Genomic DNA, 27190 nt, shown 5'->3' with positions numbered 1-27190 from the left:
ACTGAACTTAAATCCACTTATTCTATTTGAAAAACAGTGTTCTGAATTTAAAATCTTTGAACTCAAGCTTCCTATTGGATGATGATCAACTTTTAGCTAACAGGATAGTGTCCTTGATATATAAAAACGATTGCTGTTTCACCATTGGTGAGGCATTTTCTATTTTTTAATAACAAGGATGCAATTATATCAACTCATCCTTAGTCTTCTACCTAGCCCCCTTGGAGCAGCAATATTTATATACAGGGCAGCACTCTAAGGTAGGATGCAAATAGAGATCAATTCCAATCCTATGCACCAAGATTATTTTATTACATGATGGAATTAAGCTACAAAGTAAAATTGAGCTGTAATTTCTAGTGTGATAAGGTTTTACTTATCTAAGTAAACATTAAACACTTTGCAGAATGGAATACAACTCTACGGATGGTGACATAGGCATAGAAGGTGAAGACTGTAAACAGTTTAACTACCCTACTCTTTACCAGTGTTAGTGCTGTTAGACAAGACTGGTAAACAAGTAGAAGATAAATAACTAGTAAAGGCTGGCAGCTAGAAATATATAGTTAACCCAAGTCTTTCTTGGTACAATAAATGAATCCATACACTATCCTCGGTATCACGTATTGCTAGAGAAAGATTTTAATTAAACGTGAGGGAGAAGAAATAGGCCAATTAGAATTCTGCAGGTAGTTTGTTTTGCTAGGAAATAAATGGCTAGAGCTGACACTGTCTTTCTGGCAAAATAAAGCTGCTCTTTCCCCTTTCTAGAAATAAACATAAAAACCACTCCATTACATTTATTTAATATAGTCTCTAAACGGGCAATTCACTTGAGAAGACTGTTTTCACATAACGGCAGAGTTCCCAGTACTTAAGTCTCCTCACCCCTTCTATAACCATAATGTACCATATTTGTACACTGCTATAGTACTATAGGAAGAATTTCAATATTCCTCATATTCTTTCACTAGCTCTAGAGTCAGTGATTTACATTTCAAAAACCCAAGAAAGAACCCGCAGCACCAACCGGTGGATTATGAAATTCAGAAACTTAGTCATACCTGACAGCAGACATTTACAAATTCTTATGATTTATAAACTCCCAATTTCATTGACGTGAGAATAGCTATGAATGTCTGGTAAATCCACAGATATCAATAAGTAGATGAAGCTTTAAAAATTATTTCACTAAGAATTAACAATTTAGTTAAAGGCAGAATTAAAAATAGCAGTAATAATGATATGATGATGTGAGAAACCAGTCATTGAGAATTCTCACTCTTTTTGTTTCATTTCCCTTTCCCATCATGGCCCTGAACCTGATAATATGCACAAGAAACATTCAGCATGCTTTTTTCAGTTTATGGGAGAATTCTAAGTATGGTACCTAGACTTTAGAAATAAATAAGAATACCTCATTTACTATACATTAAGAAATATAAGTCCCTAAAACATTTTCTTTTCTAAAAAACTGAAGTATAGTTGATTTAGTATTGAGTTAGTTTTGGGTATATAAAACATTTTCTTTTGAAATGAAAATGTCTAAAATTGGTAGTAAACATTTTTCTCATGAGTTTCAAGAAATCCTAGTGGCCTGAAAGCTGTCTCAAATTGTTGAACTTATAATTTTATACCAAACATACAATTAAGCATCTCATTTTACTGAAATTAGCTTAAAAACAATTAAAAATTTAATTAAAAATTAGTTCTAAGATGAAGAAAGAAAATGTAGAATACTTTGTAATATCAAGTCATAATAGCTCTGTATATCTTATAAAACATACGAAGACATTAGTATTGTGAAATGTGGTCATTTTTGCCTTGTGATTAAAAGGCAAGTCATGTACTTTGGTAACATTATGGCACATTTATATGACTAAAATAGCTAACAACCTTTACACAAACAATACTGTCAATCTCAGTAGTAAGCAAATGTAATTAGACCACATTTCCTTTGTAGGGCTCTAATGTTTAAAAAAAAAAAAAAGTAGTTCTAGAAAAGAAGATAAGTTGTTTAGCCAGGACTGCCACTGAGAACACTCTGCCTCTAGTTTCCAAGGCTCCAATCTAAGAAATGCGGGCAGGTGTATTCTTTTGCAGGGGCTTAAATAAAATCTGCCCACAACTGCCAGTTTAGCTTAGCACATAAAATATACATCACTGAGAAGACAGGCTAATCATCAGAAACTGTCTCCAGGCATTACAATGATTACATGGTGCCTTTCTCAGAGAGTTATTTTGAAGAAATAAAGGATTAAACCAGAGGAAACAATCCCTCCACGCTCCCAGGGTACAGGGCACACCTATGAAATGGTTCCTGACCTATATAGTTTACCTAAGGTAGCATGCTATCTTTTTTCATTCATCATATATTTACCAAACACGTAATATGTACCAGGCACTTAGTTAAGACACCAGGACTACAACAGTGAACTGTCTCTGCTTTCATGAAAATTATGGTTTGAGGTGAAAGATTAAGCAAACATACCAATAAATACAATTTTAAATTGTGAAAACTGCCATGAAGGAAAAGAACAGAACACTACAGAAAAACAGTAGATGTCACGTAAACAGGGGACCTCTCTGAAGAAGTAAAGTGAGAGCTGAATGTTAAGTACATTCCATGCTGAAGAACTAGGACTTGAGTGAGAACTTGGCACTTTGGAAGAAGTAAAAGAAGGCTAGAGTGGGCTAGAGTAAAGTGGTCAGGAGAGAGCAGCAGGGACTATATCCTGTGGAGACGTGGGGTTATCTTAAACATTTGAGTTTTCACCAAAGCGTAAGAGCAAACCTTTTAAGAATTCTTAAGAACGGCATGATATGATATTTATGCTTTTTAAAGGATCATTCTAACTTCTATGTAAAGAATGGATTGATGGGTAGTAAGAATGAATCAAGGAAGCTACCGTTGGGAAGCTACTGCAACAGTCCACCACAGCGTGATGGTGGCTTAGAATAGGGTATAGCAGTGAAGATGTAGTATATAGGGTGGATTCAATATATTTAAGAGGTAGAATCAATAAAATTTTGTAGTGGTCTGAATGGTGTGTGTGTGTGTGTGTGTGTGTGTGTGTGTGTGTGTGTGTGTGTGTGGTAGTGAGAGGTCTCAAGAATAATCCCAAGACTTTTTTTTCCCCTTGTTTTTTCAATTTTATTTTAAAGTTTGAAAATTACAAACACAGCAAATTCTTCCAGGCACAAATAACACTTGTTTACAAATAAAAAGGCGGGGGGGGGGAGGGAGACGCACAATTGCGCGTTTTTCTATTTTATTAAAAAAAAGGGAGAGAGGACTGTACAGGTTTTTTCTCCCAGCTCCCAGGTGTGAAACATAAGTACTAGCCCTAGATATGTATATATACATATACACACACATACACACAGACCTAGCTCTGTAAAACTACTTGGCAATTCAAAGTCGACTGCAGTATGTCTTACTGTCAACTCCCCGCCCTCCCCTCCTCCCCCATCTACAACTACTTATAAAAGAGTCAGAAGTAAAGAGGTCGGGAGGTTTTTAAGTGGTGGGTGGCAGGGCTGGAGCGCCACCAGACTGCTAAGCAAAGCCACTTCTTGTACAGGAGAAACCAAAAATCAGGGGAAAAGGAAAAAGGTCCTCCTAGGATACAATCCAATTGTGTGGAAAAACCCAAGTTTCAACAGGGCACACTGAGGCACTTGGCTGACTGACTCTCCACCCTTCCCCCAAAGTTTCTACTCCTGTTTAACAGGAGACTTTTGGAAGCCAGAGACTTCCCCCCCACGCCCCCAGTGGCTAGTTTCCAGCTGACTGAGAGAAGCCACAGTTTCTTGGACAAGCTGTCACTTCAACCTCCTCCACGCCCCTAGGACAACAGGGAGGCCACTGGGACAGACTAACAGAAGTGAGAAAGAAACTAGATTTGGACGCCCCACTGCTCACCATCGGGAGGTGGAAGTCAGCCTAGAGAGGGTTTTGTTCCACCTCCCTCCTTTGCCGTCCAGCTGCTGCCACCCCTCTCCTCAGGGCCAAGGTTCTGAAACTCTCACAAGCAGTGCTCAACTTAAAGAAAACTCGATGGCCTCATAGGTACTCCTACAAACCGTACAATTCCTGGGCTCCCTGTCATCTAGCCACAAGAAGCTGCCTTGCCCATTCTCCCCCTCCCCCCGACCCCAACTTTTACCTTCAGAGTGAACCAACCATGTAACTAAACAAGACACACAAACCCACACAAATCCCCAAACCCATAAGCAGATTAGTAACAAATTAACAAAACAAAATATAAGTACATTCTCATCACTACAGAGATGAGATTTGTTGTTGCTGTCCTTGCATAACTGGTTAAGGAAAAATGAATTATTCCCTAATTTCTGAGGAATACAAATTCTGTCTCTTTATAAAGTCAGAAGGGAAAGGGGCAAAGGGTTGCAGATGAGGATCAAGAGAGAAGAAAGGAGAATAGTATTTACAGAAAATAGGAGACAGGCAGGAGTGTCCACAAGGAAAGCCTCATTGTCACTTCTTCTTACCGGCCTTCTTGGCACTGGACTCGGCTTTGGGCTTCACTGGTTTGGCCTTCTTAGGCTTGGATGCCTTGACTGGCTTGGCTTTGACAGTCTTGGGTTTTTTGGTTTTCTTGGGCGTGGCAGCCGGCTTCTTTTTGGCCTTTTTTTTAAAAAAAATTATTTATTTATTTATTTTTGGCTGTGTTGGGTCTTCGTTTCTGTGCAAGGGCTTTCTCTAGTTGCGGCGAGCAGGGGCCACTCTTTATCACGGTGCACGGGCCTCTCACTGTCGCGGCCTCTCTTGTTGCGGGGCACAGGTTCCAGACGTGCAGGCTCAGTAGTTGTGGCTCACGGGCCTAATTGCTCCGCGGCATGTGGGATCTTCCCAGACCAGGGCGCGAACCTGTGTCCCCTGCACTGGCAGGCAGATTCTCAACCACTGCGCCACCAGGGAAGCCCCCTGGCCTTCTTGACTGGGGTGGCTTCGGGCTTCTTGCTTGGGGCTTTGGAGGCAGCCTTCTTGGGCTTGGCGGCCTTCTTTGGCATGGCCACCTTCTTGACTTCCTTCGTCTTCTTGAAGGCCACTGACCTCTTGGGCTCGTCGCTCTTGGGCAGCCGGAAAGACCCTGAGGCACCCACCGTTTGGTCTGCTTGAGGACCCCAGTGGTGACCAATTGCTTGATGGACAATTTGATCTGGGAGTCAGCGTTCTCACCCACCTTGTAGTGGCTCTTGATGTACTTCTGGATGGACTGGCATGAAGAGCCAGCACAGTTCTCTGCCTGGATGGCAGCCACGGTCATGTCTGAATACTTGGGGTGGTCTGTGGACTTCTTGGAGGCCTTGGCCCACTTGGGCTTGGCTGCAGGGGTGGATGTGGAGTTCTCGGTCATGGTGGCCTGCCTGGTCCTGCTGCTGAAGAAGGCACCTTCCAAAGGGCCAGCCCTCATTGGAGGCCGAGGAAAGCCTGATTCGGGATCTGCTCTGGTGCCTCTGGCTCCCAGGCCAGTCCGAGGCAGGCTCCTGGGGACCTTGCTCAGGTTGTGGTGCAGGGGGGGACTCGCTGGGCCGGGTCTGCGTGGCCCAGCCCCGCCGGTCTGTTGGTCGGTCTCGGCGCCCGGGTCTGCCTCCGCCTCCTCTGCCTCCCTTTTCCCAGCTCCGTGTCTCAACCCCAAGACTTCTAATTGAGATATTAGTAGATATTTATGAAGATAAGATTTATAGAAATAAGGAAGACTGGAGATGTAGAATTAGGGAAAAGATCAAGAGTTTAATATTGAATATGTTCTTTTCTTGATTAGTATTGCTAGAGGTCTACACATTTTACTGATCTTTTCAAAGAGTGAACTCTTGGCTCTGTAGATATTTCCTATTGTGCACTTGTTTTCTATTTAATTAATTAATTTCTACTTTTTATAATTCCCTTTCTTCTACTTACTTTGGGTTTAATTTGCAGTTCTTTTCCTAATTTCTTCAGAATGATATTTAAATCACTAGTTTTGGACTTTTTCTCTTCCAGTGTAGGCATTTAAGGCTATAAATTTCCCATCAAGTATAGCTTTAGCTGATTCACATATATTTTGATATACTGTATTTTCATTACTATTCTGTTGCAAATGTGTTTTAATTGTGATTTCTTTTTTGGCCAAATGGGTCATTCAAAACATATTTTGGGGGGAGTTTGCTAGCTACTATTTATAATCCATTTCTTACTTAATTGAACTGTAGTCAGATAACATATGCTGGATGAAATTTGTTGAGACTTGTTTTATGGTCTATCATAAGATCTACTTTGTTAAATGTCCCATGTGAACTTGAAAAAATATTTTTTTGAAGCCATATTACTGGAATTAGATATATACAAATTTATAGTTCTCACATTTTCCCTGGTAGAATGACCCTTTTATAATTATGAAATAGTCTTCCTTATTTCTAGTTGTTCTTGTATTCAAGTCTATTGTGTATAGAGGGTATAGTCCTCTAGGGAATGCTAATTGAGAGTGTGGGGTGTTTATAGGTCCTTTCTTCCTTGGAGGGACCTGAATTTTAATGTTTGCTTGTCAACATCATGAGATGGACAGAAATTCACTCTGCTTTATAGGGATTTTCTGCTTAGCTTGCTTAGCTTCTGCTCTGCTTAGCCTCTGACTCTGCAGCAAAATCATTTCTTGGTGCTTCCCTTCCCTACTACGATCTTGGCTCCTCAGTCCAGGCCACCTGGGGACACCTAAACTCCAATTTTTATGTACTCAGCCCCATGAGACTACTGGCTCTCTACTTCTAGCAGAAATCCTCTGCTAAATTTCATAGATTCTTGTTCTGCACCATGTATTCAGCAAATTCTTCAAGGGGAAAAGAGAAGCTTAGAACATCAGCATGCTTTTTTGAAGTTCCCTTGGCTCCACGATTTTGGTTTAAGTCCTGGCTGCCTCAGTAGGTCTCTGATGCTTTCCCTATTCTTTTCTAAATTTAAAAAAATTTTATTTATTTATTTATTTATGGCTCTGTTGGGTCTTCGTTTCTGTGCAAGGGCTTTCTCTAGTTGTGGCAAGCGGGGGCCACTCTTCACCGCGGTGCGCGGGCCTCTCACTATCGCGGCCTCTCTTGTTGCAGAGCACAGGCTCCAGATGCGCAGGTTCAGTAATTGTGGCTCACGGGCCCAGTTGCTCTGCGGCATGTGGGATCTTCCCAGACCAGGGCTCGAACCCGTGTCCCCTGCATTAGCAGGCAGATTCTCAACCACTGCGCCACCAGGGAAGCCCCCTATTCTTTTCTTTTTTTAAATCCACCCTTTCATGTTGTTCTCAGCAAAAAGATTAGTCTGCAACAACCTAGTCCCTCAGAGCCAGGAACAGAAGTCATAACTTGGGTTCTCAATCAAAACTCTACTGCTTATTAGCTGTGTGACTTGGGCAAGTTATTTGACCAAACTACTTAAACATTCTGAGTTTCAATTTTCTCTTATGTAAATGAAAATAACACCATCTCATAAATGTTGTGAGGATGTGAAGATTAAATGAGATGTCTGTAAAATGTCTAGTAACAAAAACACTTTAATGAGGGCTTACTATGTACCAGACACTTTATATGGATTTAATAACTTAATGTAGATATAGTTACTATCTCCCATTTCCTTTTCAAGATCACATACTAGTAAGTGATGGAGCTAGGACTTGACTTTAGAGCACTTTTCTTACTAACTACTCAATACTGCTTCTATAATATTGCTTTAGTAATGTGCCTGACACTGGTGTGTGCTCAATGAATGTCAATTATTATGATACAGAAAATACAAATGCTTCAGAAATATACTAATCAGATCAGTTTTTCTATTTCTTTCCTGGATTTATTTTTCTCCTTTTTCATTTTGGCATAAAGATACTTACAACATCTTTCAATATATTTTAAAAGAAGCTATTGTGATAAATGAATGTCTACTAGCCTACTGAATGAATAAGTAATAATTTGCTTAACCATTATTCTATTGTTGGATATCTAGAAGGTTTCCATTTTTTAAAACAGAATAGATATCAGTGCCATTAACATTTTGTCCCTTTCACTATTTTCCTTACTTGAAGTATTTTCTCAGAATAAAATCCTATCAGTGGAATACTGGCTCAAGATATGAGCATTTTATTATTGCTGACACAACAGCTATATTGTTTTCTCAAAGAGTTGTAGTAATTGTGGTTATCACTGGCAATAAAAATGAAAGGTTTGTGTCAAGAGAACATTAATTAAAGCTATGAAGTATAGGAATGAAGGAAGTGTGGAGATAGAAAGAGAAGGGAGATATAAATTTTGAGGCTATGAAAGAAAAAAGTGGAGTATCTGGATACTATTGATATTTCTTGTGAAGCAAGGGGTATTAGTTTCACTTAAAGGAGTAGGGATGGAAGAAAAGGGCTGGGCTTTGTTGAAAATTCCAAATGCTTAAATACAAATACACATATGTACACATCATAATCTTTTAAGAGTAATGTTTCTATGATAGTTTTCAAAAGATCTGTGTCTTCCACCCCGCCTCAATGCAATCTGGGATACAGATAAACACTATTTAGGTGTAATTTACAGATGGACTATCTGATACATTAGGGTTCAACCTGATCTTCTGTATCACTTCTTATTCTAACCTATCACCAAACATTTAGTAATTTGGTGTGTGGATCTTTATTATTGTTGTTTTAAAACACACAGAGAAATGATTTCTTTTAAGAATAACATATTAAATTATAAAAAATTATAATATAAATTACAAAACAACCACATAGATTGTTGTTTTCACTTAGCTCAATTTAGCAAAATGTACTCGGAAGCAGGAGGCCTATGTTCTATGGCCCATTGTGTAACTTTATTTGGTGTGTAATTTTGGGCCTTAATTGTCTTATCTACATATTGGGGTATTTTATCTGACTAAAAGCCAGCATTAGAACATGGCATCTCTTATTTTATATTCCTGATCTAAAATTTGTCTAGTGAGCATACTATATTGAATAAAAATGAAAGAATCTCTCTTCCTTCGCTAATATGTACTGTGCTTTGAATATCTCATTAACCTTGTTATCATGTTAGACTTGTTATTTTAAAAGTTACTGAAAAAAAAAAAAGTTACTGAATATTTTGTGGGCCTCTCTGAGGGCCATTTCGTCTGTTCCTTCTACCATCAGATGACTCTCAATGTATATACTTAAAGGCAGTTGCTTTCCTACTACTACCTTCCTCCCACTTTGCTCCTATCATAGATTTTGGAGTAGTACGTACCTGTTCATCAGGAAGAAACAGAAAGGGCCTTGAAAATTTGGGCTTAAAGAGAGTCCTTCCTCTCTTTGTCTATGTGCTATAGCCTCCCCAATAAAAAAATAAAAAAACTTTGCTAACTGCTTCACTATGTTCATATGTAAGTAAGCGCCTGATTGTCCAAGTTCCATTTCAGATTTCTCTTCCAGTTTCCATTAGCCTACATTAAATTTTAGTAGTGATACTGAGAGATCATGGAGTTTGCGACTGATAATCGGCCATATTCAAATCCTCTCTCTATCACTTACTGGTTAAGTGACTTTGGGCAAGTGACCTAACCTCTCTAAGCCTCTATCTTCTCATATACAAAGTGAAGTTAGTTAATACCTACACCACCAAATTATGAGAATTAAGTTAGTTGAATGCGAATTGGAATTATGGCTAAATGTAGTTTAAATGTAAATATCATTTAGAAAATAAGGAGAACACCACTGAATAAAAGTAGTTTTTGAGCTGATTCAAATTAGAGGCTGGTTTGATTCCTAGGGTCCTTAAAAATCCATACCCTTTAAGGAAGCTATTCCAGATGAGGGAGCAAATATAAAGGCTTTGAATTCCTTCATGCTCCAACAGATGCCAATTCCATGGTACAGAAACACTTAACCATATTAGAAGCAATAACCAAAGAGAAGAATAATTTTATGTCTATCCAATTAGCCAAAAATTTTTGCTGGTGAAATTGTGGTTAAAACAACACAGCTGTATGTTGCTGGTGGCATCAGAAATTAGCATAACCTTTTAGAGAAATAATATAGCTATTGTATCAAGAACTATAAAATACCCATACTCTTAGAACAAATAATCCCACTCATAAGACTTTATTCTAAGAAAATAATTCAATAAGGGAAGTAACTATGATTTTATTTAATAGTGCCTGGCACATAAAAGGTACTCAAGTACTTCTTCAAATGAATACCTTCATGTGTACCGACTTCTCCAAATCACTGCCCTTGGTTCCTTCCCATTATGATCTACTATTTTCATTATCTGGGGATAGTTTTAGAATCAAACTATAATATTTTTGTCTAGTCTCTGTTCTCCCATCTTCTCCATTAACTTCACTGGTGATTGCTATCAGACTCCCTTATGATACTTTCACCATCTGAACTTAGTTGACCTTCACACTGAAACCAAGTTGACCACATACCACATCCTTGACCCAATCAAAAAGAAATGTGAAGCTTCCTTCAAGTTCCTAAAATGTCATTCTTCTTTGTCAACACCCTTCTAGTCTAATCATTCACCTCACTGCCTGCTTCATAAGACACAAATAGCCAGCAACCTTCACATCCATCCTCACCTGATCCTCAGCATAACTTTAGTCCTGTACCTAGACACTTACATTTCCCTCTAGGATCTGAGAAAGAATTATCACCTCCTGCTTTCCTTCTTCTAGCCCCATCCAAAATCCAAATTCTTCAAGTTTATGTATCTCCCCCTCTCCTTTTTAATGGTATAATTCACATACCATAAAATTCACCCCTTCAGTGTACAATTCAGTGGTTTTTAGTATATTGGTATACAAGGTATTTTAGTATCAAGGTTGTGCAATCATCATCACTATCTAATTCCAGGACATTTTCATCATCCCTTCAAAGAAATCCCATACACATTAGCAATCACTCCCCATCCCTGCCCTCCACTCCCTGGCACACTAATATACTTTCTGTCTCTATGGATTTGCCTATTCTAGACATTGCATATAAATGGAATCATACAGTATGTGGCCTTTTGTGTCTGGCTTCTTTCACTTTAGTGTAATATTTTCAAGATTCATCCATTTTATAGCATGTATCAATACTCTATTCCTTTTTATTGATGAATAATTTCCCACCATACGACTATACTACATTTTGTTTATTCATTCATCAATTGATGCACATTTGGTTTGTTTCTATTTTTTGGCTCTTATGAATAACGCTGCTAGGAACATGTGGGGAAAAGTTTTTGTGTGAACACAGTTCTTATTCTCTTGGGTATGTAACTAGGAGTGGAACTGCAAGTTAAGTATCTCTTGATACATAAATCTATTCTGTTTCTGAGTTCAGACAGCCTGGGATATCTCTCAAAATGCAAACAGCTATACACTGACTCCCTACCCCACCTTCACTCAAACACCTTCAGTCTTCAGAATCTGTACGTATTAATTACCACTTAGTTCTTTCCAATTAAATTGAGGGCAGGGATCAGTTCTCATAGGTCTCATCATATAGTAGGTGTTTAATATATGCTCAATATATTGATACCCTATGCTCACAAATGGGAGAACTACTTACCCTTTCATTCAACAGATCTTTGAGTGTCTACTGTACATGGGTCACTGTGTTTAATACTGGCTATAAATAGTGGACAAATGTTATTGATCAGTTTCATCTACCCCAATTGCCAATTCAACTCCACTAATATTTACTGAATACTTATGGTGTGAATGGCATTGTGCTAGGTCTGACAGCAGACACAGATAGGAATATGTTATAGTCTGCAGACTTTTATGACAGTTCATAAACTCTACATATGACAGTACAGTAACAACAGAAACATACAACAGCAGTAGCACTGTATATTAAATGCCATAAGAAAAGTACAAAATGCTCTGGAGGGTCAACAGACACACATATGGTTGGGAGAATGGACAGAGAAGAGGACAGACATCAGACAATACTTCTTGAAGCTGAAGGTGGTACTTGAGAAAGGGCCACAAAGAAGGTGGCATTCTGATAGATAAGGATTCCCAGGAAAAGAGAAAGTGTTCCACACAGAGAATAGCATGAACAAAGATAGAAAAGGCTGGATACTGTATAGAATTTTTTTTTCAGAGACCAATCTAGTTAGGAATGTGTAGATGGGTAATGACAGAAGGGTCTTGAATATTAGGCTTAGTATTTAAATAGGTTTAGAAGAATGATTCAAAAAGTCTTCCTTTAACAATTCAAATTATTTTAGTGATTCCTTAACCTTTTCTTGAAACTTTTTGATTATGCTTATTATCTAAAGTAATCACGGAAATTAGTGATTTCTCCTTCCACAAGGAACGAAAAATAAACTCTTGACAGCTAAGTGAGCATGCTTAGCTCACTGAGACTGGGGAAGGATGAATCTGAATAATTCTAGCACTGCATCCCCATACTTCGGGGAATATGTAAGGCTTAAAACAGACATGTAGGCAAATCCCAATAGCTAGAATAACAGAAGCAAACTGGGGGAAAAATAATAGCATTCATTAAGCTGCTAACACCAGGCATTGTGCCAGGTGATTTACATATAACATACTTGATCCACCAAATAACCTCATTTAGGTTTATGGCAAGTGAGGCTCAGAGAGGTCAAGTAAATTATTAGAGGTTACCAAGCTAGTAAGAAGCTCAGCTAGTAAAATGTAGACATCACTTTTGAACCCAAGCCTGTCTGATCCCATATTTTCCCCATTGTTCACTTTAATTTGTGAACAAAGGAGGCTATAATGGTAGGGTCATGATGCATGCATCAAAGAAAAGGGTTGAATATTTAACACAGGGGCTTTAATGGTCTGAAGAAAAATTAGACTGAAATATTCAAAACTGGGTTTAGAATGGCTTAGAGATCAGACCAAGAGAGATCAAGCTTAGGGCTGTTTCTTGATCAGTTTGAACAATGATCACACTATAGAGCTTATTTAGGAATATCAAGGGAGCAAAATTCCAGTTTTGATTTGGAAACTAGAGAGTAAACTCCAAGAGAATACGGATATTTGTCTGTATTCACTGATGTATTCCAAGTCCCTAAAACAGAGACTAGTATACAGTAAGCACTCAATAAACTTTTCTTGAAATAATGAAAAGTCACATAAGGGGTATTCTCGTTTGAATACTCTTGAAGGCCCTGAAATAAAGACAGCAGAACAGTAGGTTTAAAAAGCATTCATGTTGTTAGCATATTCTCTTAACACTCAACCCCATGGCAAAAACAAGCAACTACCAAAACAAGAAACATACAAAAAAGCAATAGTTGTAAAACAAGAGCATAATTTTTAAAAGGTAGGTAGACAAAAGAATGAAAAGACCCTTTTGCATTATAGATAGCATCTAGTATTTCGTGGATAATCAAATTTCAGTGAGATGGAATCCAGAATTTTGACCTACTGTTTTAATATTTCAAACTGCTGTGAGCTGTGAGCGGTATATCCAATGACTGCTTTTTGGAAATGAAAATGGTTATCTAATCTAAATATTCTGAAAAAAAATGGACAATCTCTTTATTATTGATGACAAGGAATGAAATGAAAACCTCAAATTCATTTACTTAAAGAAGTAACAGAGTACACTTACAAAAGTCTTTACTTTTCTAATTTTGATAGTACGTTTCTATTAGAACATGCAAAGAAAACTGCAACAAAGAACATTAAGGGGAAAAAAAAAGCTTTTGGAAGACAGCAAGTCTCTCTACAGAAACACTTTTAAAGAGAATAAAAGCAGGTTCCATGAACTTCCCTCTATTTTTCACAAGCTTTTCTAATATTTCTTCTTTGACGGAACCAATGAATAACTGCCTGTTATCACAAAACATCTTTTTTCAAATATGTGCTTTAAAAATTGCTTTCTTCTGAACAGACAGTTCTTCAAGCTGCTCAAGTCTCTCAGCTGCAACAAGTTTTCTTATTTCTATTATACTGCATTTCTTCCCTGGAACAGTATAAAGACCAATTTTAAAAACTCCTTTGCTTTCCAAAGATAATTTCCTAAAGGCAATACTGCTGTATCTCAATCAATATTTTAACTATCTTTTCTCTATCTATTTCATTTAGTTCCACAATCTTTACTCACTTCAGTAATTCTTAATACTGTAGTTTAATAGTTTAATTTGTCAGGGTGATCATATCATATATTCTTCTATATTACTCTAATATAGAAGATAATGAATACCTTCTTTCTAATCAATTAATAGTTGCTTGAGGCAGTCTACATGTCCCTAACCTTCTATTAATAACAACACAGACATAATTGTGTCTTGCCTTTTCAACTTCTGCAGAAATTCTATAGTCCTTCAAAAGATAACTCACTGATTTTAGGGTCTTAGTTTTTTTTTTTTTTAAATGTCTATAGAAAGTTAAAACATATATTTTTTCCTTACTGTAACATTTAAGTTACAGTTGTTCAAACATTTTAGTTTAAATCACATTTTCTAATAAACTCTAAACAAACTAGCTTTCGAAAAGAACCAGAATTAAAACAACTGCAAATTCTGAGGGTAGATTAGGTGACAACCCCAAAGGAAAAAATACACAGGCCTTATTCTTTTAAAAATTCTTGAAAGACATTACAGTTCACTTGATATTCTAAAATTATTGAAGTTGTTGAGATTTCATAAACTCCAAATAGATTGATTCCTTCAGTAACCTCCCCACCCCAACCTACCAAGTACTGTGGTACTTGAAAACAGAAGCCAAGAAATCAAACGGTTGACTGTTCATTACCACTTTACGTATAGTTTCTTATAAAACATTGAGAATATAGGAAAAACAGAAAATTCTGGTATTCATCTTTTGTCCTTTGTGAGCCAAATTTTCCCCCTCCTTAAAATCTGAGCTGAATCTCATGATCCCTGCACCATGCCTTAAAACTACAAAGTGCAGACACCATTTTTAAATCGGTGCTGAATTTAATTAAATCACAAAGGGGGAAAATGTACTACAGTGCAACTTTCACAATTGTTACATGTAAGATACCTATAAGAATTTTTAAAGCTGAGGAAGTTGTTTTCAGGCCCAGGGCAAAACCTTTGGCCTAAAATCAACAGGTCTAAGGATTTAAGATCCCAATCACATCAGTTAAGGTAACGCCAAGTAATTGAGTACTTCAGTATGATATTTTCACTCTGATAAGGTGAAAATGCTTCATAATTTATGTAAAATATTGAGTCCTGTAATAAACGACCTCAAGAGTAGCTACAGAGTTCCTGTGGCATGTCAAGGCGGAGAACACCCCTAAACCTCACTAAGTCAAGGTTGGACTTGAGTAAGGGAGAAGGGGTGGGCAATTCTTGAGTCACACAAGAAAGCATGTCGTATTGTAGAGAAGAGTAAAAAGTTTTAACAAGGGGTTTCGAATTCTTTGAATAACGCATTAAGAAAATTCTGTTGGGGAGAAAATTTTCCTCTTACACATGGAACCAAAAGTCACATAAATTCTGACTGGAGGCTGGTGATTAGCACAACTTCGTGGAATAACCTAACTTTTCACGTAAGACACAATCCCAAAGCTTTAAGATACCGTCTATGCATATGGCACCAAGCATCACCTTTTCAAGCCCTCGCCGGCACAGGAAGTGGGTTGGACACCCCAACCCATCACCCTACCCCCACAGGAAGTGAGTTATGTTCCCCCCTCCCCCAGAATGGCCTTCCTCCCCTCCCCCAACCGGAAGTGAGGCGCCCCCATTCAGTCGGCCTCAAACCGAGACAAACCAATAACAGCAAAAGAGGGATGATCTTCAAGGGGTGAAGGGCACCTCCACTGTGGCCACCCCCAAGCTCGCCTTGCTTACTGACCTGCTGACGACAGGGGTAGGCAGGGGCCTGGGGCCTAAAGAAAGTCCCTGGCACAGGGGACAATTCCCTGAGCCCCTCTCAATCGCCTTCACTCTTCTCACTGCGTCGCCTCACAGCTTGACAAAAATTCCTCCGCAGTACTTTATTTTGATGTTTTTTCTTTCCCTTTACCTAATCGCTTAGCCACCTTCCCATAGATAACTTCTCTAATCGCAGCACTTAAGGCTGTTCTGGTGAGGAGAAAAATGAAATATTATTCCCCATACCTTCAGAAAAATGGAGGGATTATTTTGTTCAAAGGAGGCGAAGGACTACGTGATTACGCAAGGTGAGACTTATTTTCGCGGAGGTTTCTGGGAGATGTAGTTTTTTAAATTGCTAAGGCCTGCAGAAAGTATTGGGACTTAAATTGGTTATTACTATGTGCTGGAATCCTTGAAGACACATATCCTGTATTCGACGGTAGGCAGACCTAAGGGGTTTAGGCACCAAATGGACCAATACTTCGTTCCCTTTTTTCCCCTGGTACGTAATTGAACTGAAATTTCCCTTCACGCCGGCCCAAGATCCTGGTCGTCCCGCCCTCTTCCTTTGGCCACGCCTCCCTCAGCCAATCAGAAGCTCTCTAAGTCTCTTCCTCGGGAGGTAGGAACGCGAGAGGAGGGGCCTCATGGTGACTCCTCCCCCGGGGCTGAGGCGAGACTGGGAGAGGGCCGTGGCCTCGTGTGCGCGCGCGCGTGTTCGCTTAAGGAGCGCGGCAGCGAGTGCGCGCGCGGAGGGGCGGCGCGCCGGGCTGGGAGGAGGCGGGCAGGCTGGTGGGCCGGGCGGTCTACGGGCAGCCGGGAGCGCGCGGTGGACTCGGCGGCGGCTAGTAGTTAGTTAGTTGTTGTTAGTCAGTGTCAGTTGCTCGGTGGCGGTGGCCGCGGTCACCAGGAAGGGTACTGGACGGCCGGCGAAGGTAGTCACCGCGGCGGCGTGTGAGCCCCTCAGGTAACTGGGGCAAGGTTGCCCGCGTCGCCTCCTTTCCCTTCTCCTCTCGCGCCGGCTTGTGGGACCTGGGTCGCCGAGGGGTGAGGGGGCTGACCTGGGGGAATCCGGGCGGGGCGGCGTGGGGTCTGGGTGGCGCTGCCGCGAGGGCTTTGGCGGCCGGTGCGTCCGGCCCGGCGCGGGCTCTCTGGCCACGGCCACCCCCGCGCCCTGCGGCCCCCGGAGCCCGCTGGCGCCGCGCGCCCCCTCGCGCCCCCGCTCCCGCCCCCTCTCTCGGTGGCTGTGGCGGCGGCGGCCCCGGCAGCTCGGCGCCCCCCAGAGGAGGGAAAGTTGGGACCTGGCGGCGAGGGACGCCCCCGGGCGCGGCTGGAAGGCTGCTGGGGAAAGTGAATCCTGGAGGAGCCGGACGCAGTGAGGCTGGGGCAGGAAGGACTCCTTTCGCTTCTGCTAAGTCTGCACGGACATCCACCTCCAAACCCGGGAGGATCCGGCGCAGCCTGGCCAGCAGCGCCAGGGTGAAACCCGGTGGCTCTTTGCCTGCTCACTTCGCTCTACGGTTTGTGAGCCCCCTAACGTGCGGGTTTCCTCGGTTTTGGGGGGATTTTGAGTGGTTCGTTGGGTCAGTTTTGTTTCTCCTTCGCCCTTTGACTCGTCCGTTCTTGCAACTTTTCTCACCTCCCGCGATGAGGACTTGCCGTCTGAGCCCCTTCTCTACCCCCTCCCTGTTGCCTGCACCATCCGTCTGAGAGCTTGATTTCGTTTTTTCGTCCGTTGACTGCATTAAAGACTGCTGAGAGCAACAGGAAAGAGGAGCCCTCCCACCTTTAAATGTTAACTTTTTTGCAATACGTTGTGTTTTTTAGGATCCCCGTTTAGGAAGTTGAGAGCTGTGGAATGGAGTTATTGCCAGGTTGGGGTTGAGGGGATAGTGACGAGTTAAAGGAAAACTATGATTTCATCTTTATTGGCCTTGTTATAGAAAACCTAATACATTTTTCTTCTGCCTCTGTTAAATGTGGTAAGATTATACGTTGAATTAAATACTTGGAGATTTACATGAAAGGCTATTTTTAGGTCATTGTATGATGTATGCCCACAGCTTTTCACCTGAATTGGGATTGCCTTGAGGATTCTGTTTTGGGGCCTACCTCTTGATTTTTTGTTCAGCCACAACGCCTTTTTTTCTTCTTTTTTTTTCCCCTGATAAATGAAATGATGTGGTAATGTGTATAGTCGGAGAACTCATATTGCTCTCTGCAGTGTAGAAGTGAAAACCGTGAATTATCCACAGGGGTAAAACTTTCCATGAGCAATCTTGAATACTTGCTTCATGATGGCTTCTCTATAATCTCAGAACGTTTCTAGATAGCTCAGTCCACTGACTACCCTAATTACTTTCTGAAGTGCCTGGCACTTCTCTTCGGTGACTCGTTTAGTAAACTGTAATGGCAAGTATGGTACATTTTCTTGACTTCAGAGATGGGAGTTGTAGCCTCGACCCAGAGATTAACAGTTAACAATGGAAGCAGAATTCATACCATTGCTAGTGAGTTTTGGCTATGACCAACTCACAAACTATGTGAAAAAAACAAACATCTTTCCATAACTGTCAGAGGGGAAGAGGGGAAATATTTTATCATGTCTTTATTTTTGGAGACTCTAACATGACTATATTATGTGGGGAAAAAAAATGTCAAATTATTTTCTTTAAGCCTTTTTGATGTGTGGTCCTCTTCTTCATCCCTTCCCCGCCCCCGTGCATTTATGGTTTGACATTTATGTTTGGCTGGGTTCCAGGATGGGAAGAAAAGTATTTTGGTGAAAGGAAAAGATAAGATTGCTTTGAACTATTATGATACTGTGACTATTCATTTTACCCAGAGATAGTACAGAAAAACTTCCTCCATAATTTTTGTACCCCATTAACATTCTGTCAGAAGTCATTTTTAAGAGTCTACCCTGAGGCCCATAAAGAAATAATGCCACTTCATAACTGTTCCTGACAATCACATTAAAAAATGTGTTCCTGGAATGTGTTGTGTATGTTCTCATATAAACATTTATCTTTGTACATTTATGATAATGTAAATATTTAAGTCTGAGAGCTTAAAAATTTTATTTGCTTATTTGCATACGTGTTTTTCAACATCTAGCAGTGCCAACCATATTTGCCAAATAAGCATCATCCATAAATTCATGCTTTGGCACATTTCATATAATAACTCTTCTAAATTGTTCCGTGGTGAAGCACCATGAGATTAGCGTTTGCTTCATAAGAGAGATTTGTTGTTGTTTTTAACTGTAATGATGCTCTGTTTAAGTGGAACAGGTGCTGGGCTCTAGCTGTTTGTGTTGAAACCTGCCAAATCATACTCTTTTGTTGGATGGGTTATTTGAGTAATTTAGGAACCAAACTGTGGCCCCTGGCATGCCAAGTTGAGTTCAAGGCTCCATTTCACTGCTGCAAATTCCTGTTTTCACTGTTAAGAGGTAGTTGTGTGTGATGAGCTTTATTTTCTTATTGCTCTTCTCTTTACTTTAATTCCTACTTCCTACCATCGTTCTGATCCTTTCATTACTGGAGCTCTTGGGAAAGTCTAGACTCCTTCTTTGCTGGTTTGTTTTCCTTGGAGAAATTCTAGTAACTTTCAGGCCAGGAATAGATAGTTCACATTTGTTCAGCAAATATTTTGAGTGCCTTTTAAGTGGTAAACATGGTGGTAAGCCCTGAGTATATGTAGAATGATATGCCTTTTTGCAAGGAGCATATAGTTTAGGAGGAGAAGATAACTGATAACCAATAATTATAATGTGGAGTGATATATAACAGGTGTAAGCAGATTCCTATGGATGAAAGCACAGAGCAGGAGGGGTAGTTGGCTAAGACTTGGGGTTTTGGGAGGGGTGTGTCCCGAAATGCATCTTAGTGGGTTACCTGAGCTAATCTTCAAAAATAGATAGCAGTTAACTAGGTTCAGAAAAAGGGAAAGGACATTCTAGACCAGTGCTTTTCTGTAAAAATATAATAATGCAAGTCACAAATGTAATTCATGTATGTATTTTAAAATTTTCTATTAACCGTGTTAAAAAAGGAAAAGGTGAAATCAATTTTAGTAATATATTTTATTTAAGCTGATATATCTAAAATTTTATTTCAGTTTGTAATCTATAAAAAAGCATTTATATTCAGTTTGTAAACTATAAAAAAGCATTATTGAGATATTTGACATTCTCTTTTTCATACTAAGTCTTCAGAATCTGGTATGTATTTTATACTTATACCACATCTCAGTTGAGTCTAGCCACGTTCAAGTACTCAGTAGGCACAAGTGGACAGCAGAGTTTTAAAACGGGCTGATGAAGTGATAAGAAGCCAAATCACTGAATGCCTTATGACCCAAACTAAGGAGCTTTAACTTTGTCCTGAAGGCTGTGAGGATTTAGTGGGGGGAAAAATTACGCTGTGATAGAATCATATTTGTGTTCTAGGCAGTGAGGTGAATGCTGGATTAGAGAAGGGCAAAACTGGAAGCAAGACCAGTTAGGAAGCCATTCCTGATGAGAAATGTTGAGAGATGTAAAAGAGGAGTGGATGTATAAGAGGTTTAGGAAGTATTATCAACAGGACAGGGTAAATAATCAGATTACAGAGTTGAGCAAGATTGAAGATTTAGCATGATTCCCATATTTCTGTTGTGAGCTACTGAATGGGGCAGACAACTAAGAGAAGCCAAACATCTGTGCCAGACAGACCAAAGCTGAAAAAAAAGAACTATGGGAGAATTGTCACAGAAGCTGAGGGAGAAGAATATTTCAAGGACTAGGAGTGGACGATACTGTATCCTGCCATGAAAAGGCCAAGTAAGATAACTGAAAAAAGTCCCTGAAACTTGGTGATTAAGTCATTTGTAACTTCAGCTAGAGCAGGTAGCTACATTGTAGTGCTTTGGGGGTAAGGGGGTTGAAGAGTCAATGACAGCTAGGAAGGGTAGCTAATTGAGAGGGATACAGTGTTTTCAACAAAGGACTGAACAAGTAGTATAGGTGAAGGGAGATGCAGGGGATTTAGAGAAGTTTACTCCTTCTCCCCCTTTTTTAAATTAAGAGGATCTTGGGCATGTTTATGTGGGATTGGAAAGCACCAGTGGAGGGGAGAAATTGAAGCAGTGTGGGGGAGGCAGAGAGATGGGGGACAGAGGTGATTGATGGAGCCAAGGATTTGGAGACAGTAGGAGGGGATGGGATCCAAGGCATAGGTAGAGAAGTTGGTCTTGGGTAGGAGATGATTCTCCTTTTTCATTGAGCAGAAAGGAAGGAGGTGAAGTTGGAGGCACTGTAAATAAGTTTCTAAATGATAGGGGCAGGAAGGAGAACGAGTTGATGTGTCTCATATCATTTTTGAGTACCTGCTTAGAATGATGGGGAACATGGTAGAATAGGGGTTCTTTAAAAAGAGAGTGTAAGTGTATAACAGCTTCCAAGGGAATGGTGGGGGGGGGGGAGAGTCAGACAGACAGACACACGACTAGGATAATGAAAAAGGATTGTTAGGTAGCATTGAGGACCCATTTGAGGTTGTAGACCTTGGATTTGTAGGGATACCAATTTGCATGGTTTGATTTTTCTCCAGCACTGATCACTCTGGGTATGTATAGCTGAAGAAACCATTTAATACTCACAAGAGCTCATAAGGTAGGTACTGTTGTTATTCTCCCTGATTGTAAGATGAATAGCTGGCGTTCAAACCCTGGTGGTTCAGTTCCAGAGCCCAGGCTGTTACCCACTGCTTTGCAGATGCCTGCTTGGTAGAGATACCTAAAGGGCAGTTGGTTGAGGGAATTAATGATGTTAAGGACTGTGACTGAAATGAACTGTGGAGTCCAGGTTGGTTCATGAGCAGGAATCATAGAAGGGGTGATTCAACTGGGAGAAAATGAAGGGCATGAAAGTTAGAGGTCAGTGTGAAGCCGAAGAACTAGTGAAGAGGGAGCAAAAATATTAGCTTTTACTTATGGATTACCTACTATGTGCTAGACACTTTAATACCTTATTTCTAATCCTAACATAAGTGTTATTAATCTTACATCCATCCCTTTGTCATTCTCTTTCAGATGAAGAAACTGAGGATTAGAAAGGTTAAGTTACATATCCAGAGAGACACACACTATCAAGTGATAGAACCAGGATCCAATACCCATTCTTTCTTCTCCAAACCATAGTGTTCTCAAGTAAGGAGATAAGAAAGAAAATGCAGTAATGATGAAAAGTGGTAGAACGACACTGGGATATTAAATTTAGGACTTCAAAGGTGTATCGTTCATTTAACAAATGTTTCTTGAGCATTAAGTGCATGCTAGGCATTGTTCTAGGTGCAGAGGTTATAGTAGTGAACCAAACAGACAAAAATCCCTGCCCTCGTGGATCTTACATTCTAGAGAGGGTGAGACAGACATTAAACAAAATAAGTAACTTGTTGTTATACAGTATTAGAAGGTGATAGATAGGTGCTGTGGAGAAAAATAAAGCAGGCAAGAGGGATAGGTATGCCAAGGGGTGTGTGCACTTTTAAAAAGGATGTCTGGGAAGGACTTGGTGAGGAGTGAGCAAAGGCTTGAAGGATGGAGGTAAAGGAGCACACTAGGTCTAAGAAACAGTTTGCATTGGCCCTGAAGCAGAGGTGTGCTTGGTGTATTCCCAGAACACTAGGAGGTCAGTGTGCCTGGACTGGAGTGAATAGAAGAGTAGAAAGTGGTTTCTACTTTGTGGAGAAACAAAGTGGAGCGATAACTGGGTCCAGATTACATAGAGCCTGTAGAACATTGGAAGGACTTGGGTGTTTATTTTTTGAGATGGAAACCATTACAGGTTTTTGAGCAAAGTGACATGATCAGATTTATGCTTTAAAAACTTCACTCTGGCTACTGTGTTGAAAGTAGTCTAAAGAGATGAAGAGTAAAAACTAGAAGATCAGTTAGGAGGCTCTCTTTAAAAATCTAGTTGAGGGTTAGTGGTGTCTTAGACTAGGAAATTGATGAGAAATGATTGGATTTGGATATATTTTTAACTTTTTATTTTGAAATAATTTTAGATTTACGGAGGAGTTGCACAGATAATGCATAGAGTTCCTTTATGCCAGTGTTTCTCAGCCTCAGCCTTACTGACATTTTGGACTGGCTAAACCTTTGTTGTGGGGATTGCCCAGTGCTATATAGGATGTTAAGCAGCATCCCTGGTCTCTGTCTATAGATGCCAGTACCATACCCCTGTTGTAACAATCAAAAATGTCTTTAGACATTGCCAAATGCCCCTGTGGGGCAAAATTGCTCCTATTAAGAATCACTGCCATATACCCTTCATCCTTTTCCCCCTAATGTTAACATCTTACATAACCATGGTACATTTGTCAACCTAAGAAATTAACATTGGTACAATGCTTCAGACAAACTGCAGACTATTTGTATTTCATCAGTTTTCCCACTAATATTCCTTTTCCATTCCATTATCCAAACCAGGATACTACATTGCTTTTAGTTGTCAAGTCTCCCTTATCTCTTCTAATGCATGACAGTTTCTTGGTCTTTCCTTACCTTTTATGACCTGATACTTTTTTTTTAAAGAGTACTGGTCAAGTATCTTGTAGGATGTTCCTCAATTTGGGTTTTCTGAGATCTTCTCATGATAAGTTATTGAGGTTTGAGGAAGAGTATCACAGAGTGAAGTGCCCTTCTTATCATGCCATTGAGGAGATCCATGTTATCAACATGATGTCACCGGGTGATCACTTTGTTAAGGTGGTTTCTGCCAGATTTCTCCATTATTTTTCACCTTCCATACTCTGATCATTAGAAGCAAGTCATTAAATTCAGCCCACACTCAAGGGGAGGGGAATTAAACTCCACTTCCTGGAGGCAGTTGTATCAAAGAATTTCTGGACATATATTACAACCACCACAGTAATTGGTAAATATTTTGGGAGAGATACTTTGAGCCTTTGCCAGTATCCTGTTTCTCTGCTCACTGATTTTATTTATTCTAAAAAATTTATTTATTTATTTATTTTTGGCTGCATTGCGTCTTCATTGCTGCACGCAGGCTTTCTCTAGTTGCGGTGAGCGGGGGGTGCTCTTCATTGCGGCACGTGGGCTTCTCATTGCTGTGGCTTCTTTTGTTGCAGAGCACGGGCTCTAGGCGTGCAGGCTTCAGTAGTTGTGGCTCGCAGGCTCTATAGCACAGACCAAGTAGTTGTGGTGCACAGGCTTAGTTGCTCTGTGGCATGTGGGATCTTCCTGGACCAGGGCTCGAACCCGTGTCCCCTGCATTGGCAGGCGGATTTTTAACCACTGCGCCACCAGGGAAGCCCCTCTGCTGACTAATTTTAGCATTCATCAGTCATCTTGCCTGCATGTACTGTTTATTTTCCCTCATTCTTACTACATTTATTAATTGGAATTCTTCTGTAAGGAAAGTTTGTTCCTTATCTATCTATCTAATCATTTATATCAGTTCTAATTTATAGATACTTACTTTATTCTTAGGGTTATAATTCACTTGGTATCATTATTTATTTTGTTGCCTGAATTATTCCAGCTTTGCCCATTGGAAGCCCTTTTAGGTTGACTTCTGTGTCTTTTTGATGTGCGCCTATCCTTTGTATGTGTACATGTTACACTTTATTTTCTGGCACTACTAGATGTTTCAGGCTCATCTTGTATTTTTCCTGCCTCTGCCCTAGACTCATTTCTTCAAGAAACTCTGATTCCTTTTATTGGAGAATGGTATTTTGAGGTCAAGATCTGGATGTTAGGTGTGCTTGTTGCTACTGCTGCTAGATGCTGTCAGTGGACAGAGCTAGGAAATATATGTATGCATACTAATCTATGTATCCACACATATCTATATTTTTTTCTGTGTGTAAAATATATCTCTGACTCTAACTGGGTATGTTTTGATCCAACAAGGTTTGCTGATGGATTGGATGTGGAATGTGAAAAGAGAAGAGTGAAGGATGACTCCAAGGTTTTTGGCTTAAGCAATTGGAAGGATGGAGTTGCCATTTTCAGAGATGGGAAGACTGTGAGCAGAACAGGTTTCTGGGTAGAGTTCAAGAGTTCTGTTCCAGACTGGCTACGTTTTTGAGATGTCTAAGAGACATGTAATCGAGATGTTAAGTCAGCAATCGAACAAATGAATCTAGTTCAGAGGAGAATGGTCCAGGTTGAATACATTTAGAAGTTGTCAGTATAGATAAGATCACCTGAGGAGTGAACATAGCTAGAAAAGAGGTTCAAGGACTGACCCCAGGGCATCCTAGTCAGAGAGATGAGGAGAAGCAGTTCTGCAAAATGATAAGAATTGGGGTGTGGCTGTAGGGTGGATTTCATATCTATTATTAATAAACACTTTTTCAATACCTGTTATTGGCAAGGCACTGAGCCATTTTGGGAGTTAACACTGTGCCGTAAATTTACAATCTAGGATGAGACAAATTACAGACTGAAAAAGAAAGTAGCAGTGAAAGGCAAATACCAGATAATGGTTCAAATAACATACTAGAGAAGCTTCTTAGAGGACATAGGCATAAGAAATAATGAACTCAAGCCTATGCCAGCTACATATAAACACGAATGTAAATATGTATCAGTCAAAGAACTTGTCAAGGTTTCATTAAGCTCTTAGGTGGGTAATTGTGCCTTTAGCCATTGCTATCAATTAAACCACTCAGTGAACTGGTTAGGAGGGTTTCTGCTACACCTGACTTTTTAACTTTTATCTCTCTGCCACCTTTTCACAATCAGTGGGATTCATCTTAAGACTGCGTAAAATAAAATGTTTCAGTGTAAAATCAAGCAGAATTGGCCTTCATCTTCTGCGAACATGCAACATTTTTGACTGCTTCTTTCATGGATAGTCTTAGACATTCACATTTGTCATTTGGTTACTAAAGTCACACCCCGATGCGATTATGGAACTTTACAAGTAATTTAAGTGTGTAACCTAGTAAACCAAGGTTTTAGTAAAATATTTTAATTTCAACTCCTTTGCACTAAAAATGGGTAGGCTTTCATTGCCAGCTGATAAAAGGTGGTATAGCATGAGAAAGGCAGATTGTACCTATTGAGTAATTATTTATCAGTCACTCTCTAGGAACTGTAAGAAAAATGAGGGATTTATCTACTTTATAGCATAGGGGGCAAAAAATCACGGGATTCCTTTCTCAATTCTGCCACTGAATGGTTGGCAAAGCTATTAACCATTTGTATGTACAGTGTGTTGTATTTATTAGTTGTGAGAAACTTTAGCATATTTATATGCTGAGTGAAAAGAGACTCTGCCTTGAGTGCAAAGACTGTCTTATTAGCGCAGTTTCTAGCATGTAATGGATACTCAAATGGTTGTTGAATGAAGGAATTACATAAAATACTTGACCCTTGTAAAGTAAGACCTGAAGAGTTATTTAGCTTGCTCAAGAAACCTTAAGATACTGAAAACTTCAGTTGTGTAAGTAAGAATTAGGGCAAAATAAAATAAATCTGTATGCTAACATACTCATTTTAGGCTAAGCCAAACAAACAATACTACTCTTTAAAAACATGATCCTTATGTATCAAGTAGCTCATAATCCTATCCTCCATGAGTAGAAAAGAATTCTAGTTCAGGAGTCAAGCAGCCTGAATTTGAATCCTGGCTCAACTGCTTACTAGCCATGGGACCTTAAGTTAGTTTCTTAACTGTGCTTCAGTTTCCTCATTTGTAAAATGGGGATAATACTTACACCTACTTTATGGGGTTGTGAGGTGAAAGAAGAATAATAGCAAGCATGTAAGTGTTTGATATACAATGTGTTTAATTTTAACTGTTATTTTAAAAATGTTGAGAGTAATATTTTAGTTTTTCATTTTCTAGAAAATTATGTCTGCTGAATGATAACTAACGGGAAAACAAAAACTCTATGTGAACAAGGAAAGAAGACTGATGGGAAACTATACTCATAGTAATGTGTTGGAACTATGAATAATAGGTTTTCTACTTTTTGCTCTCTCCATTTTTTTCACTCTTAATTTGTTTAGCAGACTTTATTAACTATTTAACTATAAGACACTGGGCTTTCATGAGCATATTGCTTTTTAGAGAGTCAGCATTGCATTGTGGTTAAGAGCGTGGATTGTGAACTCAGACGGCCTGGGATTGAATCTCATCTCTGCTGCTTAATAGCGGTGTGGTCTTGGGAAAATTACTTTATTTCTCTATCCTTAGTGTTCTCATCTGTAAAATTGGGATATTGATAGTACCTACCTCGGAGGGTTAATGAACTAATAATTGAAAAGTGTTTACAATAATGCCTGGGGCATAGTAAGTATCATGTGCTGTTGAATAAAATAATGGTAGAAATAT

General features: G+C 39.7%; 2 protein-coding genes and 1 pseudogene across 14 annotated transcripts in view; 1 reads left to right on the top strand and 2 right to left on the bottom strand.

The window, feature by feature from the left end:
- HMG20A (high mobility group 20A) overlaps positions 1-16123 on the bottom strand; it is an 81145-nt gene extending 65022 nt beyond the window's left edge. For 2 of the 4 annotated variants that reach the window (XM_036843809.1, XM_036843808.1), the window contains exon 1: positions 15812-16068. The gene's annotated coding sequence lies outside the window, so the exon portion shown is untranslated. Of the gene's footprint in view, positions 1-15811 lie in introns of all 4 variants that reach the window. The other 2 variants (XM_036843806.1, XM_036843807.1) reach the window with 2 other exon arrangements.
- LOC118890674 lies at positions 3966-5418 on the bottom strand (annotated as a pseudogene).
- Positions 16124-16629: 506 nt separating the features above from the next.
- The window catches only part of PEAK1 (pseudopodium enriched atypical kinase 1), a 303507-nt gene continuing 292946 nt past the window's right edge, over positions 16630-27190 (top strand). For 8 of the 10 annotated variants that reach the window (XM_036842113.1, XM_036842106.1, XM_036842110.1 and 5 more), the window contains exon 1: positions 16630-16801. The gene's annotated coding sequence lies outside the window, so the exon portion shown is untranslated. Of the gene's footprint in view, positions 16802-17196; positions 17355-27190 lie in introns of those variants that run through there. The other 2 variants (XM_036842111.1, XM_036842108.1) reach the window with 1 other exon arrangement.

Source organism: Balaenoptera musculus, chromosome 2, assembly GCF_009873245.2.
Source record: "Balaenoptera musculus isolate JJ_BM4_2016_0621 chromosome 2, mBalMus1.pri.v3, whole genome shotgun sequence".
Classification (NCBI taxonomy): Eukaryota; Metazoa; Chordata; class Mammalia; order Artiodactyla; family Balaenopteridae; genus Balaenoptera; species Balaenoptera musculus.
This window is presented reverse-complemented; position numbering and strand designations above follow the sequence as displayed.